General features: G+C 45.4%; 1 long non-coding RNA gene and 3 other non-coding genes across 4 annotated transcripts in view; 2 read left to right on the top strand and 2 right to left on the bottom strand.

Annotated features, from left to right (window-relative positions):
- The window catches only part of LOC138267384 (uncharacterized), a 115,793-nt gene extending 107,544 nt beyond the window's left edge, over window positions 1-8,249 (top strand). The window contains exon 4 of the long non-coding RNA XR_011199787.1: window positions 7,926-8,249. This is a non-coding gene — a long non-coding RNA (uncharacterized lncRNA). The remainder of the gene's footprint in view (window positions 1-7,925) is intronic.
- Window positions 8,250-9,224: 975 nt separating this feature from the next.
- TRNAS-GCU (transfer RNA serine (anticodon GCU)) lies at window positions 9,225-9,306 on the bottom strand. The gene has a single exon. It is a non-coding gene; the product is annotated as a tRNA-Ser (tRNA).
- Window positions 9,307-13,561: 4,255 nt separating this feature from the next.
- TRNAS-UGA (transfer RNA serine (anticodon UGA)) lies at window positions 13,562-13,643 on the top strand. Its single transcript has one exon. It is a non-coding gene; the product is annotated as a tRNA-Ser (tRNA).
- Window positions 13,644-14,460: 817 nt separating this feature from the next.
- TRNAL-UAG (transfer RNA leucine (anticodon UAG)) lies at window positions 14,461-14,542 on the bottom strand. Its single transcript has one exon. It is a non-coding gene; the product is annotated as a tRNA-Leu (tRNA).
- Window positions 14,543-15,148: the final 606 nt, after the last annotated feature.

The following is a 15,148-nucleotide window of genomic DNA, read 5'->3' as shown; positions in this document are numbered from 1 at the left end:
AGAACACTTTTCTCTGCCGCCCCAGATCTTATCTTAGAGTCAGATGCAAGTCTAACAGGCTGGGGCTCAAGATGTGGTTACTCTCAACTGGGGGTCCTTGGTCCGTTTAGGAGTCCTCAGTGCACATCAACTGTTTAGAGATGCTTGCAGGTTCCTTTGCCATCCAAACCTTTACAAAAGACAGGGTCAATCAATCAATCAATCAAAAAATGTATAGAGCGCGCTACTCACCCGTAATGGTCTCAAGGCACTGGGAGGGAGCAGAAATAGGGGGGAATGCAGTTTTACTGTTCAAAAAGCCATGTCTTGAGGTGTTTTCTGAAGGTCAGGAGGTCCTGGTTCTTGCGAAGGTTGGTGGGGAGGGAGTTCCAGGTTTTGGGGGCGAGGTAGGAGAAGGATCTGCCTCCGGAGGTGGTGTGTTGGATGCGGGAGACTGTGGCGAGGGCGACGTCGGCAGAGCAGAGGTGATGAGTGGGGGGGTGGAATTTCACTCTTTCGTTGAGGTAGGCTGGTCCAGTGTTGTGGAGGGATTTGTGTGTGTGGATGAGGACTTTGAACATGATCCTTTTGTTGATAGGAAGCCAATAAAGGGATCTAAGGTGGGCGGAAATATGTTCATGGCATGGGAGGTTCAGGATGAGGCGTGCAGCTGCGTTCTGGATCCTCTGGAGTTTCTGCAGAACCTTGACAGTGGTGCCAGTGTAGAGGGTGTTTCCGTAGTCTAGTCTGCTGCTGATGAGTGCATGGTCTTTCTTGTTTCTATGGGTATCCATTTGAAGGTTTTTTGAAGTATGTGGAGGGTGTTGAAACAGGAGGAGGTGATAGAGTTGATTTGCTGGGTCATGGAGAGAGAAGAATCTAAGATGACGCCGAGGTTGCATGCGTGGGTGGCTGGTGTTAGGGGTGATCCTAGGGCGGTGGGCCACCAGGAGTCATCCAATATTGTTTTGTTTGGACCGAAGAGGATGATTTCGGTTTTGTTGGAGTTTGGTTTGTGGTGGCTTGCTGTCATCCATTTGCCGGTGTCTAGGAGTCCGGCGTGGAGGTTGATCTTGGCGGTGGTGGGGTTCCTGGTGAGGGAGATGACGAGCTGGGTGTCATCTGCATAGGATATGATGGTGATTCCGTGTGGGCGGAGGATGTTGGCGAGCGGGGCCATGTAAATGTTGAAAAGGGAAGGGCTGAGGGAGGACCCTTGGAGAACTCCGCAGATGATCTTGGTTGCTGGGGACTGGAAGGGAGAGAGGCAAACTTTCTGGGTTCTTTCGGCGAGGAAGAGGCGAGCCAGTCCAGGGCCTTGTGTCAGATTCCTACGTCGTAGAGCCGTGTATGGTGTATTTGCTGGCAGACAGTGTCGAAGGCTGCGGAGAGGTCCAGGAGGATGAGTGCAATGGTCTCGCCCTTGTCGACTCTGGTTCTGATGTCGTCCGTGTAGGCGATGAGGGTGGTCTCAGTGCTCTGGTTCTTGCTGAATCCAGACTGGGAGGCGTTGAGTGCATTGTTTTCCTCTGGGAAGTGAGACAGGTTCACTAACTTCTCAGCGACCTTGGCGGGGGAAGGGCAGAAGAGAAATGAGGCAGTAGTTTGTGAGGTCATCAGGGTCTGCTTTGGTTTTTTTTAGGAGTGTGGTTACTTCTGCGTGCTTCCAGGAGTCTGGGAAGGTGGCGGCGTTGAAGGAGCTGTTGATTACGGCACGAAGCTTGGGAGTGATGGTTCGGCTGGCCTTGTTGAAGATGTGGTGGGGGCGGGGATCCGAGGCGGAGCCTGAGTGGATGGAATTCATGTTTTTTTCGGTTTCTTCGTCGTTGGTAGGGGCCCAGGTGGGTAGTTGGTTGGGGAGGGGGGGGAGGTGCTGTTGGTCGTGTCGGTGGTGGAGATGGTGGGTGCTGGTGGTGTGAAGCTGTTGTATATGTCTAAAAGTTTGAGGTAGAAGTGGTTGAAGAGGGAGTTGCAGAGGTTTTTTGTGTGAGTGGGGTCGATGTTGCAGGATTTCGGTTTGGTGAGCTCTTTGATGATGGTAAAGAGTTCCTTGCTGTTATGTGAGTTACTGTCTATGCGTTCCTTGTAGTAAGCCCTTTTGGTGGTCCATATGAGTTGGTGATGTTTGCGTATGGTGGTTTTGAGGGTGGAGAAGTTGGTCATTGAGGGTTCCTGGCGCCAAGCTTTCTCGGTTTTGCGGCATTCACGCTTGGAGGCCAGTGGTGAACCAGGGCGCGTTCCTGATGTTGCGGGTGGTGATGTTTCTTCTCAGAGGGGCGAGTGAGTCAGCGCAAGTTGTAATCCATTGTGTGAGGTTATGGGCATCAATGTTGGGGTTGTTGGTGTAGGGGGTTTATGTGCGAGCTGGGCGTTCAGGTGTTCTGTGGGGGTCTTGTCCCACATGCGGTAGGGTGTGGTGTGTTGATGGTGGTGGGTTTCGAGAAGGAGAAGTAGATGCAGTGGTGGGCGGTCCAGTGGAGTTCTGTGGTGTGTGTGAAGGTTATGTGGTTGCTGGAGATAAAAATCGCATCTAGCGTGTGTCCTACTGAGTGGGTGGGTGAGGTGACTAGTTGTTTGAGTCCTAGGTTTGTGAGGTTGTCTAGTAGGGATGTGGAGTTGTGGTCGTGGTGGTTCTCCAGGTGAAAGTTAATGTCACCAAGGAGGATGTAAATCCTCGTATCTAAACAGGGTCCCTGAGCTAGATACAGAGAGTAACACACAGGGAAGCAATACTATGAGTATAACGTGGTTTACTCTCCATTAACATAGCAAACATAGGAATGGAAATCTTAAATTCAAATATACAACATACATACATACAATCATAAAGTCCTGATGAAGGAGGATGTAGTCTGTGGAGGTGAGGGCGTGGGGGCTGATGGTATCAGCGATGGCATCACAGAAGGGGGGCGAGGTCCTAGTGGCCTGTATATGAATGTTCCCCTGAGGGTGGTGTTGGCGTTTATGTGAAATAAGAAGTGTAGGTGTTCTACGCTGTCTAAGGTGTCATGTGTGTTGGTGGTGATCTTTATGGTGTTTTTATGTACAATGGCAATGCCACTTTCCGGTTTGTTCAGACGGTCTCTACGATAGATTTTGTAGCCTTCTGGGATGGCAATGGCTATGTCGGGCTCAGATGAGGGATTCATTCAAGTTTCCGTGAGGAAGGCAATGTCTGGGGATTGTGTTGTGATCAGATCCCAGAGCTTTATGGCATTCTTGTGTACGGAGCAGGTGTTTAGAAGTATGCAGTTAAGGTGGTTGCAGGGGCTGTTGTTGTTGTGGGGCGCGTTAGTGTTGTTGTGGGGCATGTTAGTGTTGTTGTGGGGCATGTTAGTGTTGTTGTGGGTTGCGTTAGTGTTGTTGTAAAACGTGCTAGTGTTGTTGTGGGGCGTGTTGGGGTTGGCGTGGAGCATGTGGGTGTTTTTGTGGGGGTGCTGGAGAACCGGCATGCCTAGAATGTAAAGGGTCCATGTGTGTGCTTGGGGTCGCTTGGGCGCAGGCTGGGTGCATACCTGGGTTGAGGGCATGTAGCGTGGTGGCGGAGTAGTGCTGTCTTGGGGGTCGGGTTTTGAGGGCCAGGGGGACCGGCGCTGGGTGCGGTCCAGGCGCGGACAGGCGCAGACGGGCTTGCTACTGGCGCGCCAGCGGCGCACCCACTGCGCGTGTCGGCTGCACAGCCACGCAGCGCCCGCCATTAAGAGGGGAAGGTGGGAGGGAGGAGCAGCTGGGAGGCGGGAGGCAAGGGACCAATGGGTGCGCGAGGGGGGCAGGCCGCAGGGGACGCAGCGGCAGGGGCTGGGAGACCGGCGAGAGCCGGCTGAGCCAAGCGGGCTCTGAAAACAGGCACAGAAAATGAAACAGGCAAAAACAAAGGCACAAAGGCAATTCAAAACGGCACAGTAAACCAAATAACAATTCTAAACAATGAAAAAAGCTAAATGCAACGGTAGAGCACAACAACACAGTAAGCCTACCACTAGGCACCAGGGATGAGGCGCAGGCAGGTGCCTGCGGATGGTGGAAGGCCTCGATCTCGAATCCTGGTGGCAGACGGGGATCAGGGGCACGGAGGCGGCTGGTGGAGCCAAGTGGGCTCCTGGCCAGAAACAGGTCAGGGGGTCACACGTGGCTCCGCGCAGCGGCGCCATTAAGTTGGGGGTGGGAGGGAGGAGCAGCTGGGAGGCGGGAGGCAAGGGACCAATGGGTGAGCGAGGGGGGCGGGGATGCAGGGGACGCAGCGGCAGGGGCTGGTAGACCGGCGAGAGCTGGGCGGGCTCTGAAAACAGGCACAGAAAATGAAACAGGCAAAAACAAAGGCTCAAAGGCAATTCAAAACAGTACAGTAAACCAAATAACAATTCTAAACAACAAAAAAAGCTAAATGCAACGGTAGAGCACAACGACACAGTAAGCCTACCACTAGGCACCAGGGATGAGGCACAGGCGGGTGCCTGCGGGTGGTGGAGGGCCTCGATCTCGAATCCTGGCGGCAGACGGGGATCAGGGGCACGGAGGCGGCTGGTGGAGTCAAGTGGACTTCTGGCCAGAAACAGGTCAGGGGGTCACACCAGCGTAAAGTGTTCAAGTCTTCTGAGAATGGACAATCTGTCTGCAGTCAGGTACATGAACCAGTTAGGCGGAACTAGATCCAAACCTGTGGCCCTTCTGGACAAGAGTTTGTGGGAGTTTTATCTCCCCAGAAATATTTCGGTCAAGGCAGAATACCTCCCAGGCAAGCTGAATGTAGTGGCAGATTGGTTTTCCATACATACCCATGACTCAAGCGATTGCCATTGTCACCTTTCCATATTCAAGCTCCTGTCTTCACTCTTCGGAGCTATGTCTATAGACCTCTTTGCTTCAAGGATCAACTCTCAACTTCCTGCCTTCTTCAGGTTGTAAACCAGATCTGTTAGCTTTAGCCACGGACGCTTTCCTACAAGTATGGCCTCTCTCTCTCCTGTGCGCCTTTTCTCCCTTCCTGTTTATTGCTCAAGTTCTAGCGCAGGCCCGCAGACAACATTCTTCCCTAGTTCTTATCACTCCATTCTGGCAATCTCAGTCTTGGTATCCAACCCTCTTGGAACTTTCCTCAGACCTTCCAGTACTGATACCTCCGTTTCCTGAACTTCTCGTGAACCCTCAGGGCCAATCCTACAATCTCATTCTAGAGGACTCACTTCATCTCATAGTGTGGAGAATTTCGGGGCTTCCTGGAGAACCCCAGGAATTTCGGAGGAGGCTGTCCAGTTCATTCAACAATCCTGGGCTCCGGGTACTTCAAGAGTCTACCGCTCTGCTTCGTCAGTGTGATGTAGCTGGTGTGTGGACTGGAATTCCGATCCTGTTTCAGCAGATGTTACCTTAGTGGTACATTTTTTGGCTTCCCTAGCTTCTCAAGGTAAAGCGTACTGTATGGTGAATACTTATCGATCTGCAATCTCTTCAGAGCATATCTGGGTGGATGGAAGACCGGTTGGGGAACACCCATTGGTTTGCCAACTTTTAAAGGGAGTACTTTTTGCTAAAACTCCTACCCCAAAATACAATGTCATGTGGGATGTTGACTCCGTTCTTCGATTACTTTTCTCATGGTCGGATAATGCTGATTTATCCATGAAACATTTGTCTGCTAAATTGACTATGCTCCTGTGTTTAGTCTCTATCAAACGTGTTTCAGATGTTAAAGCCCTTGATGTTTCCTCCTTTCATTTTTCTGCATAAGGTGTTTATTTCCAAGTGCTTAGACGTACCAAGACTAATTTGTCTTCTGTCCTTTATCCCTTTTTCCTTCACAACCTAAATTGTGTTTAGGTAATTGTTTGAAAACTTACGTTTCTCGAAGTGCAGATCTCATGATTCCCTCCTCGTCTTAATTGCTTATTTCCTTTCAAAAGCCATGAGAGAGCGTAGCTTATATACTCAATATTAATATGAAATGTTTATGAACTAATGCATAATAATGCTGCATAGAAAATGTAAGAATGTATTTTGCTAAAACGCATGCTTGAAATGTGTCCAAGGGGAGTGGCCGTCAATATGTACGGGGTCTAATGAAAATGACTAATAATGATGACATATTATGTTAAAGTATAGTTTTACACTAATTCTTAAAGGTTATATGCTTAGGTTCTGCTAATAAATCATTAAGCCTTAGTTTGCATGAGTCGAGGCCTAGCTGCCTGGCTCTCATATTAAATGTGTTTTTCTAACGTGCAGTGTGCTGACTTGCTGAAGGACATGAACTCTTGTTTTCCAAAAGCTAGAAGATGAAGGTAACTGTAGAAGATCAGTTCTCATGAAATTCGATTTGCTTGAAGAAACAATTTAGCTGAATGCAACAGTGTAGACTAATTCCAGGTACAAGGTCGCCTGAACCGGTACAGACGATAGAACCACTGAATGAAGATGTGCAAAGGACCACGAGAGGATGAAATCATACCGGTCATTCTACCCGCTGAAGATGTCAATCATAAGGACCAATAAACTACGTGAGAACTGTTATGGGGTGATAAATTTGATGAGCTAATTGAAACTCTATTGGAGAGGGATGGTGGGGTACCAACCCCAACCAATTAAAATTTAGGGAACTGTACAATGGAAAAGGGATGAAAACCTATGACACAAGGAAGTAGTTTAGAACGGAGAGACTAGGAGATACAGGAGGGGGAGATGCTGTTGCGAGTTGCTATGACCCAGACACTTTGTCACTCTGCATAGAGACTTTGCTGTTTGGTTCTTATAACCAACCTTGCCCTTATATTGCCCGTTTATACTTTACCTCCTTATGAGGGAAGTACCCTTTTACCCTTCTTACCTGAGCTGAGTTCCTGACTGATGGTGAATCAACTGATGTCCTGTGGACGAAGACAGAATCTGTATGCTGACCCAATACAGAGGGTAACTATATGACAATGAAATTGTGATTGTCTGTTTGCTTTTCCTTTCTAGGTACCAACTGCTTCTTTTGACAGAGACCATACTTAGAGGTTTTCCAAATTGATGTTGCTAAATTGTTTTGCATGAAGCCCAACATGCCAGTGCTAATTCGAGGCTAGTTCAGGGGTTCACTGATCAGACTCAAGTAGACAAGTGACTGAATCCATACTTTGTTGAACAATGCGCTAACATTGTTCTGCTGAGATTGATTTATGATGATGCCATGTTTTGTTCTAATATTCGTGAGGCTTGCTTTGATGAAGTCTTATCAGAGTTGCCATATCGTGACCATGCTATTGTGCTTCTCGGTTTTGAGATTAATAAACTTGCTAGTAGAATTTTAATCAATAGGGAATAAATATCACAAAACGTACTGAACTGGTGTGATTATTCATGACTGAAAGGTCATGGTGGTGTCCGGAATCTTATTAAATGTCTTTGACTAAAGTGAATTGTCTTGTTATGATAAATATTGATGACGTTATTGACATATTGACTGACATGTTGATTAGCTATCTCGTCCTAAGGTGTCTTCAATCAGGGTCGAAAGATTCATTGGCCTAAAACGAGTCCCAGAGTGTATGAAGTAGACATAAAGGGACACGCTATAAGCCACACAAACCTGTCTCAACTCCCACCTTGGCTCGTTGGGTGAAATGGCTCATGTCCTTGGCTGGTGTTTCTACCCTGTCTTATGGTGCTCATTCGGTGAGAGGAGCTAAGCTTCTCGGGCCTTTTGGGCAGGGGCTAGTTTACAAGATATCCTCAGATCTGCAGATTGGTCAAACGTTAGTATGTTTAGATCCTTTTATTGTAAGCCTGTTGATTATCCACTGGACACTGTTATTTCATTGCTTTAAACAAGCATAACATGAGCCTTTGGTCTTGTAATACAATTTAGATTTTCCTAGCCCTGGTGTCAGAAAGGTTAGATTTTATTAAAGACACAGGAGGCAAGTATTATCCCATCACATTTCTTTAACCCTCCCTGTTCTTTTCCACAGTGGCCACGTCTGCAACCAATGCCACCGCTTCCGGTTGATCTGCTCCCAGTTTCTCCTGGTCTGGAAACTTTGTGTGGAAGTTCTTACTCTCTAGTTGGTTCCTCTCAGTTCTTCATGGATCTCTGCAAGGATTTCCTCTCTGCTATCATGACTTTATATGTGGTTTTGTGGTTCCTCTCGGATTCAACTTCGGACTGACTTTGACAAGAAAAGAGGAATTGGTGCTCTAAGTCAAGATTGTTACGAGGGGGCTCGTCATGGGATTGGTCAGTCCTATTGTGATGCCCTTTTGTCGTTTTTTCAAAGGGTTTCTGGGATTTGTAGTTCATGGCTGCTATTTAATAAAGTAAGAAAAGTAAGGGATAATACTCACCTCCGTGTCTTTAACAAAATCTAGCTTTTCTAACACCAAGGCTAGGAAAGTCTCAATTGTAACATAGGAACTGCAAGTAACAAAAGGATCTCTGTTACAAACACAGTAACACACTGAGCTATCCACATGAATAGTCCTGCGATCTGCAAGGCACACCTTCTTTGCAGCAGGTGCATTAACTCTCCTGTTACTTTATGAGGACTCAAAACTGCCACTAAACAAAACTCCAGTCTCTCTCTAGCAGGAACGTTACTCACCAGTGTGATCTTGACATTTTTATTGTTGCCTGAAAACTGCTGTTACACAAGGCACGAATCAATATAAAAGCATATTCTGCAAATGTCCTGTCACTCTTCACGCGTAGATCCATTAGTTCATATGTTTAAACATTTGAAAATAACGTTCCGCTTGAACCAAAAAACACTTCAAGAATTTGCCATAAACCAACATCAGTTAAATTATAATCAGCCAGAAAAGCCATGAAATACAAACAGATCAGAAGGGGGAAAAGTAACAACTCGCAGAGGACGATTTCGATCCATTGACCTCTGGGTTATGGGCCCAGCACGCTTCCGCTGCGCCACTCTGCTGCGATTGGCGTTGTGTTAGCATTCTATAAAGGGCTTCACTCTAGTGCTGACATGGCCTGTGGATTTTTTTATGCCAATTAAATTTAGAGAAGCACAACCTCATATTCGAAAAGGGTTGGCTCTCAGGTCTACAGAGTATATCCAGCTCAGCTACAGATCTGCAATTCCTGGCTGTTTCCGAAGGTAACAATTAACCGATACTAGTTTGTAATTGAACGCAGGGGCCTTTTAATAACAATCATACCGTTTCCATTTTCCGCAAACGAATAACTTGCTTAGTCTACGGACTAAGGATCTTTCACCCATTAAAGGTTTGACAAAATATGTTATAATAACCGACGAAGGTGGGATTCGAACCCACGCATGCAAAGCATAATGGACTAGCAATCCATCGCCTTAACCACACGGCCACCGCGTCTTGAGTATTGCAACAGCTTACTTCTGTGTACAGAGGAGTTGTATAGGGGTGGAGATTTCCACATAGAGAGAATATTTTTTAAAGAAAGAGAACAAACACAAAAGTTTGTAAATACACCTAATTTTTAAGTGCACTTCCCCAATGCTTGAAGACAACTCTCCTACACTGTCCCCTGGAGAAAATACCAATGATTGTTGTGCACACATTTGTAAAACGCTGAAATAGTCCATAGAAAAGAAGGGTTTTGTTTCTGTGACTGAGTAGCTGTGGGGTGGCGGGGTGGTTATCTGTAAAGTTGGCCATGGAAGCTGTGCTTGAGGTGGTAGATAGAACCCCAACAACAATATCTTTTGCTGTCGAGTTTCATTGTATTCCAACACGCCAATTGTCCCGATTCGATCGGGAAACTCCCGATTTTTAAAGCCAAAAATAGATTTCTTTTAGCTGCCCCCGAAACTGCCTCCGCTTTAGTAGAAATCAATAGAGGAAATCTATTCTCCCGATAATTTTTTTTTTTAATCTCCCACTTTTCCCTTCTAAAATGTTGACCTGTGTGTGTTGGTCCCTGCTCCTGTGAGGCGCATTGTCAGTCACAGTGGTCTCAAGGCACTGCCACAGGTGACCCGAGGGTTCATTTAACTGGCACTCCACTTTTTTTGTTCCACAACTTGGTTTATATGTGTTATTGTTAGCAGGTTTGCTACTCCAATTGGACGAAATTACAAACATGTGAAATGTGATGAAGGCATGTTTGCAAGTAGTCTATTCCCTGGCAATCGCTCAGGGTAGTATTCCAATTTACTGTATGTTTTTTGCCCACCAAGCCTCTGCAGATTAGACCCAACCACATACAAATCAGCCTTGGTACTACCCCAATAGAAAGAGTTGAGCCTAAATGGCCAGGCTAGGCCCATTCCTAAACCAGAAAACAAGCAACCCACACTTTTTTGTTTATGTCAGTGCAATGTCCTAAGTGCGACGAGTACGTCAGACGTGGGTGCTGTACTTACTGTGGCTACGGATATAAGCAGCACCAGAACACAGTGGCCCAAATAGGATGAAACCAGTCTTGGGTTGCTTGTCAGTTCAGGCTGCAGTGTTCCTATTATAGCAGTTCAGGCTGGAATCTACCTATTGGAGGGGGACCGAAGCTGATTTGCAAACGGTTGAGTCTAATCTGAGGTGACATGGTGGGTAAAAAACGATGGACTAGCTTGCAACCCCGAATAATTACCAGCAGCTGAGATTATTTCAAGCATTCCGCCCATCACATTTTGTTTTACTTCAGTGTGACACAGTAAGTACAACGGGTATGCCCAGACGTGGTTCTTGGGCTCACTGTGTCACTGGAACAAAAACTGCACCTGCCTTTTGAGGCTTAATTAGTCTGAAACTAGTCTTGGTTTGCACGTGTTCTGGTTAAAAAAGGAACTGGCTTCGAAGTGCTGACTGAATTGTTCCCGTTGGAGCAAGACCAAGGCTGATTTGCATATGGCTTGGCCTAATCTAGGGTGCATGGTGAGCAAAAATATGACAGACCAGGGTGCAGACAAGTAACTACCATTGCTGAGGTTAATGCGAACATTCCACCCATCACTTTGTTGTTTACTTCAATTAAAATGAACCAAGACTAGTACGGTGTGCCCTGATATGTAAAAGCAGTCACTGTATAGAAAAGTGGTTTTCCGGAGACTTGGAACCATCAGATCACCATAGGACTGCCAGATGAGCTATCCTGAAAGGGCAAGCATGTGGGTCATTTTTTGATCCTGTCACAGGCCACAGAACAAAAAAAATGCCCCACATACAGATTCTTTCATGCTTGCCCTTCTGACACTTCCAGAGCAACAGACTGCCAAAAAGTCCAGTCCAGCACTGGTCTAAGGTCCATCTTTGAGTTTCTTATCCAGTCCATTTTGTTTTCTCTGCATGCTGTAATGTGTAGTCCTGTAAATATAATTGTATAACCAGGACTACAAGTACCAGAAGGCAAGGGCCACAAACTACTAATGCATGGACTTGACACTGCTTCAGTCATGGTATTTCGCAAGATGCTCTTTGCGTTCTTGGAACTGGAGGATCACGTTTGTAATGAGAGAGCAAAAGTGCTGGTTCCAGCACAAAAACAAGTATTGTCAACACCAATAGGAATCACTTTAGAAAGCCATTTAACAAACCTTTAACATTGCCAATGCTTATTCCTTATTCATAAGAGGGTACTCTATGGTCCTTGGTGTCATGCTATTGGTGCTGTTTGTGCCTACTTTTTCATTCCCATTGGTTAGGAAATTGCTAAGCCTCTTTGGAAGTGTAGTTTCTTGAATGCTGCTATATTATTAAAGCATGAAAAGAATGCATAATACTCACCTCCGTGTCTTTAATAAAATTAAGACTTTCCTTCATAAATTAATAGGAAAATCTACATTGTCCACGTGTATGCATTATCATCCATGCGTGCATATGTATAAAGTTGTAACAACATCCAAGCATGATAAGGCATGTTTACACCTGCTCATCATGCATGACATAGCCTTCGTTTTGGTTTATTTATTTTTGTATCTATCATTCAAAAATGTCAGAAGGTAATATTGGAGCAGTAAATAAACAATATAAGTGCGCCAAATGGCTTTTTTAAGAATGGAGTCGCCGGGCTGCAAATTGCAGCTGCCGTGCACCCCCAACCAATTAAAAAAAAAGATTGCTTTTTTTTAAAAGACCATGACACGGGCCTGGAGCATCGTGAATAATAGAAGTCAACCTTAGGTGGAACAGCAGGGAGTGAGCAGAGCGGTGGGGGAGCTACAAAGGAGCTCCAGCTGGCTGGGTGGGAAAATAAATTAGAAACCAAAAAGGCCAGGGAGGGACAAGCTAGTTGGGTGGGAGGGAGCAACACAGAGCATGCGGTATGCCTGGTGTTTGTGAGGGAAGCAGCACACAAGGGACACTGCGTTAAACCACAAGCCCATTGATTGGAAGGATACAGGTTATCCAATCAAAAATACAGTAAAGAAGCTACAATCCAGTGGAGGGACAAAAACAAGAAAAGGAAGGAAAGCATTAATATGAAGCAAGCAGAGCATATTAACCAGGAAGCAGGGGCGTGGCCCAAAGCGGACTGTAATTTCACGTATTTTCCACAAAAGGTCTCTATTGCAACAGACAGTGAATAGCTGTTTCCAGGCTAATAGCTGGTTCTTGGTGGGACCTAAATCCGGGTGAGGATGGACGCGGAGCAACAATGGAGAGTGGAGATGTGGGGAGGTGCTCAATACCATTGATCGTCAAGGTGCGCCTGTGAGCTGGGAGGATTGTGGTAGAACAACAAAAAATAAAAAAATAAAAAATAAATCCGAAAAATACCATGGGTGGGGGAAACAATGGGTGAGCTCGGAGGGAGGGTCAACTTAGAAAGCGTGGGGTGTAAGAGGTGTGAGGAGCGAAGCAGCGCATTGGCAAGAGAACAATAAAGCCATGACCTGCTCAAAACAGCCATGGAAGTATAGAAGTTATCCAAGTAAAAGGATGGTAAAGAAGAAAACTATGCTCTAGGGGATGGACATATCTTAGAAGGTGAACGAAAGCCATATTATAAGAGTCAAGCAAACAAAACTAACAAGAAAGCCAAGGGAATATGCAATGGGCTGACCCAAAACCACTTTAAATATTGATATTGCATGCAGCAGTTCTGTAGATGAGACATAAAAGTACCATTGGTTAAAACATTTGCAGTGATAAAGCTGTTGCCCTTGATATGGTGCTCTCATTATATCCTGTATGCCTTCATGTTTGATGTAAACATTTCTGAAAAAAGGTTTACTGTAAAGAAAAGGCACAAAGTGAGCCATACGGTGGTTTTGGATCCAAAATCCACATATTTGCTGTGAGTTCTCATTACTGGGTGCAAAGGACTAAGTTGTCATACCTCATATGCAGGGACACTTGAATGATGCAATTTTGCGGTTGCTGCATTGCCACATAATTATGATTTTCCTGCATCTGACACTTAATCCATCATCTGCTGCATAATGTGGAGACTTTAACATAAAAAATATTGCTATCACAAAATATGTTGCATTACGCCACATAATTTACTTAACCCTGTCACATAATTTGGCCTTCTCCTGCCACATCATTTCAATGGCCCTGCTTGACACGTTTGGTGCATAGATGTTTTGCTACAGAAACTCAACTATGGTGAATAGGAACGAGTCTGTGCATAAAGTTGACGACATGGCTGCAGGTACTCAAACATCAAGTAGTCGTGGCCGAGCGGTTAAGGCGATGGACTTGAAATCCATTGGGGTTTCCCCGCGCAGGTTCGAATCCTGCCGACTACGAAGTGTATTTTGCTGCCAATTATTTTAGAAAATATGACATGATAATGTGGGAAGTTATTGTGTGAAATAAGCAGCGCTCCATCCTCTGCACTCAAACTGTTGCATCAAAATTTCCTTCTTACGAATGATGACGTGTTATTGCCATATTTCTCCAGTCCCAACTTCTTCACTTCGTTAGGTCTGTGCCTTTTGCCCTTCTGACAATGGTTCTCACCGGACATCCTTTGTTTCTGCCGCCCCTCTCCGTTTCACTACACCCGTGGACCTATATTATGATCTATTTTTGTTCCTATTTCCTTCTCGCCCTACTTATTTGGTAAAATAAATTCATATTCTCTTTCCGAAAACCTGCTGTTCCGAGGCCACGTGCCATGGCTCTTTACACAACACACACTGCACGAAGGGATTCAATAATGACATCATTTTCAGAGAAAATACAAGTCCCAGAATGCAAAGGGCCCGCCAATGGCCAAGACATGGAGCCACTTGCCAATCTATTCTGGCATTTTTATTTTTTACAGCTATTTAAGAATTTAAGAACTCTAAGCCCGTCAGAGGGAAGGGGCTGACCATGATGATAGAGGCTCCGTCTAGCAGTTGTTAGTGGGAGCCGTGTGCTTGTGCGGGTAACTTTGGTACTGACTGTATGGTATTAAGTTCAGTTTTACTTCATAGCTTACTTACACAGACGGGAGGCGAACCTTTGACATGTGTTTAACAAACTAGAACCAGTAAAAGAAGAAAATATGTGCGATCGGTCTCCATTTGTATCTAACAATATTTCATTTAAAAAAAAAATATACAAAAAAAAAAAGAATGGCAGCGGTGGGATTCGAACCCACGCCTCCAGAGAGACTGGAGCCTAAATCCAGCGCCTTAGACCGCTCGGCCACGCTACCACATCGAATAAGGTTCCCGTGCGTTTGGAAGTGTCGGTGAGCAGTGTGTGGAAACGTTATTATGTTAAAGATCTATGGGCGAAATAAAACAGTGGCGACAACTATGGAAGACTTGATTAGTTAAGGGTGTAGCAACCTAGTTTATGTCAAGACCGAAGGCGGAAAAGTATAACTCACTGGTTTGAATCAGAAAATACATCATGTATTAATAGTGGAGGACATTTAAAGGAAATGGTGTGTGAAGTGGCATATTTCTATTTCTTACTCAAAATTAGGACACTAGTTCTCAAAACAAAAATAGAGGGACTAATTATGCCAAATGATGTATGTAGGCATCACAAGGAGCCACGACACAGGAAGTGATGCCACAGTCCTATAAAACCCTTTCTTTTAAAGAGAATGGAGATTTTCTTAGCTTTAGTGAAAGAAAGTCTTGATTTTATTGAACACACAGAGGCGAGTATTATGCTAACTTCTCCTGCTTTAATTTGAATAGCAGCCAAGATAAACTACAAATCCCAGCAAACCCAGCTGGGAAAACTACTGAAATATGTCATACAGTAGATAACCAATCAGAGTCACAGATGAGTATAAACATATTGACTG

Source organism: Pleurodeles waltl, chromosome 12 (genome assembly GCF_031143425.1).
Source record: "Pleurodeles waltl isolate 20211129_DDA chromosome 12, aPleWal1.hap1.20221129, whole genome shotgun sequence".
Lineage (NCBI taxonomy): Eukaryota > Metazoa > Chordata > Amphibia > Caudata > Salamandridae > Pleurodeles > Pleurodeles waltl.
The sequence above is the reverse complement of the archived record's forward strand: the minus strand, read 5'-3'. Positions and strand labels throughout refer to the sequence as shown.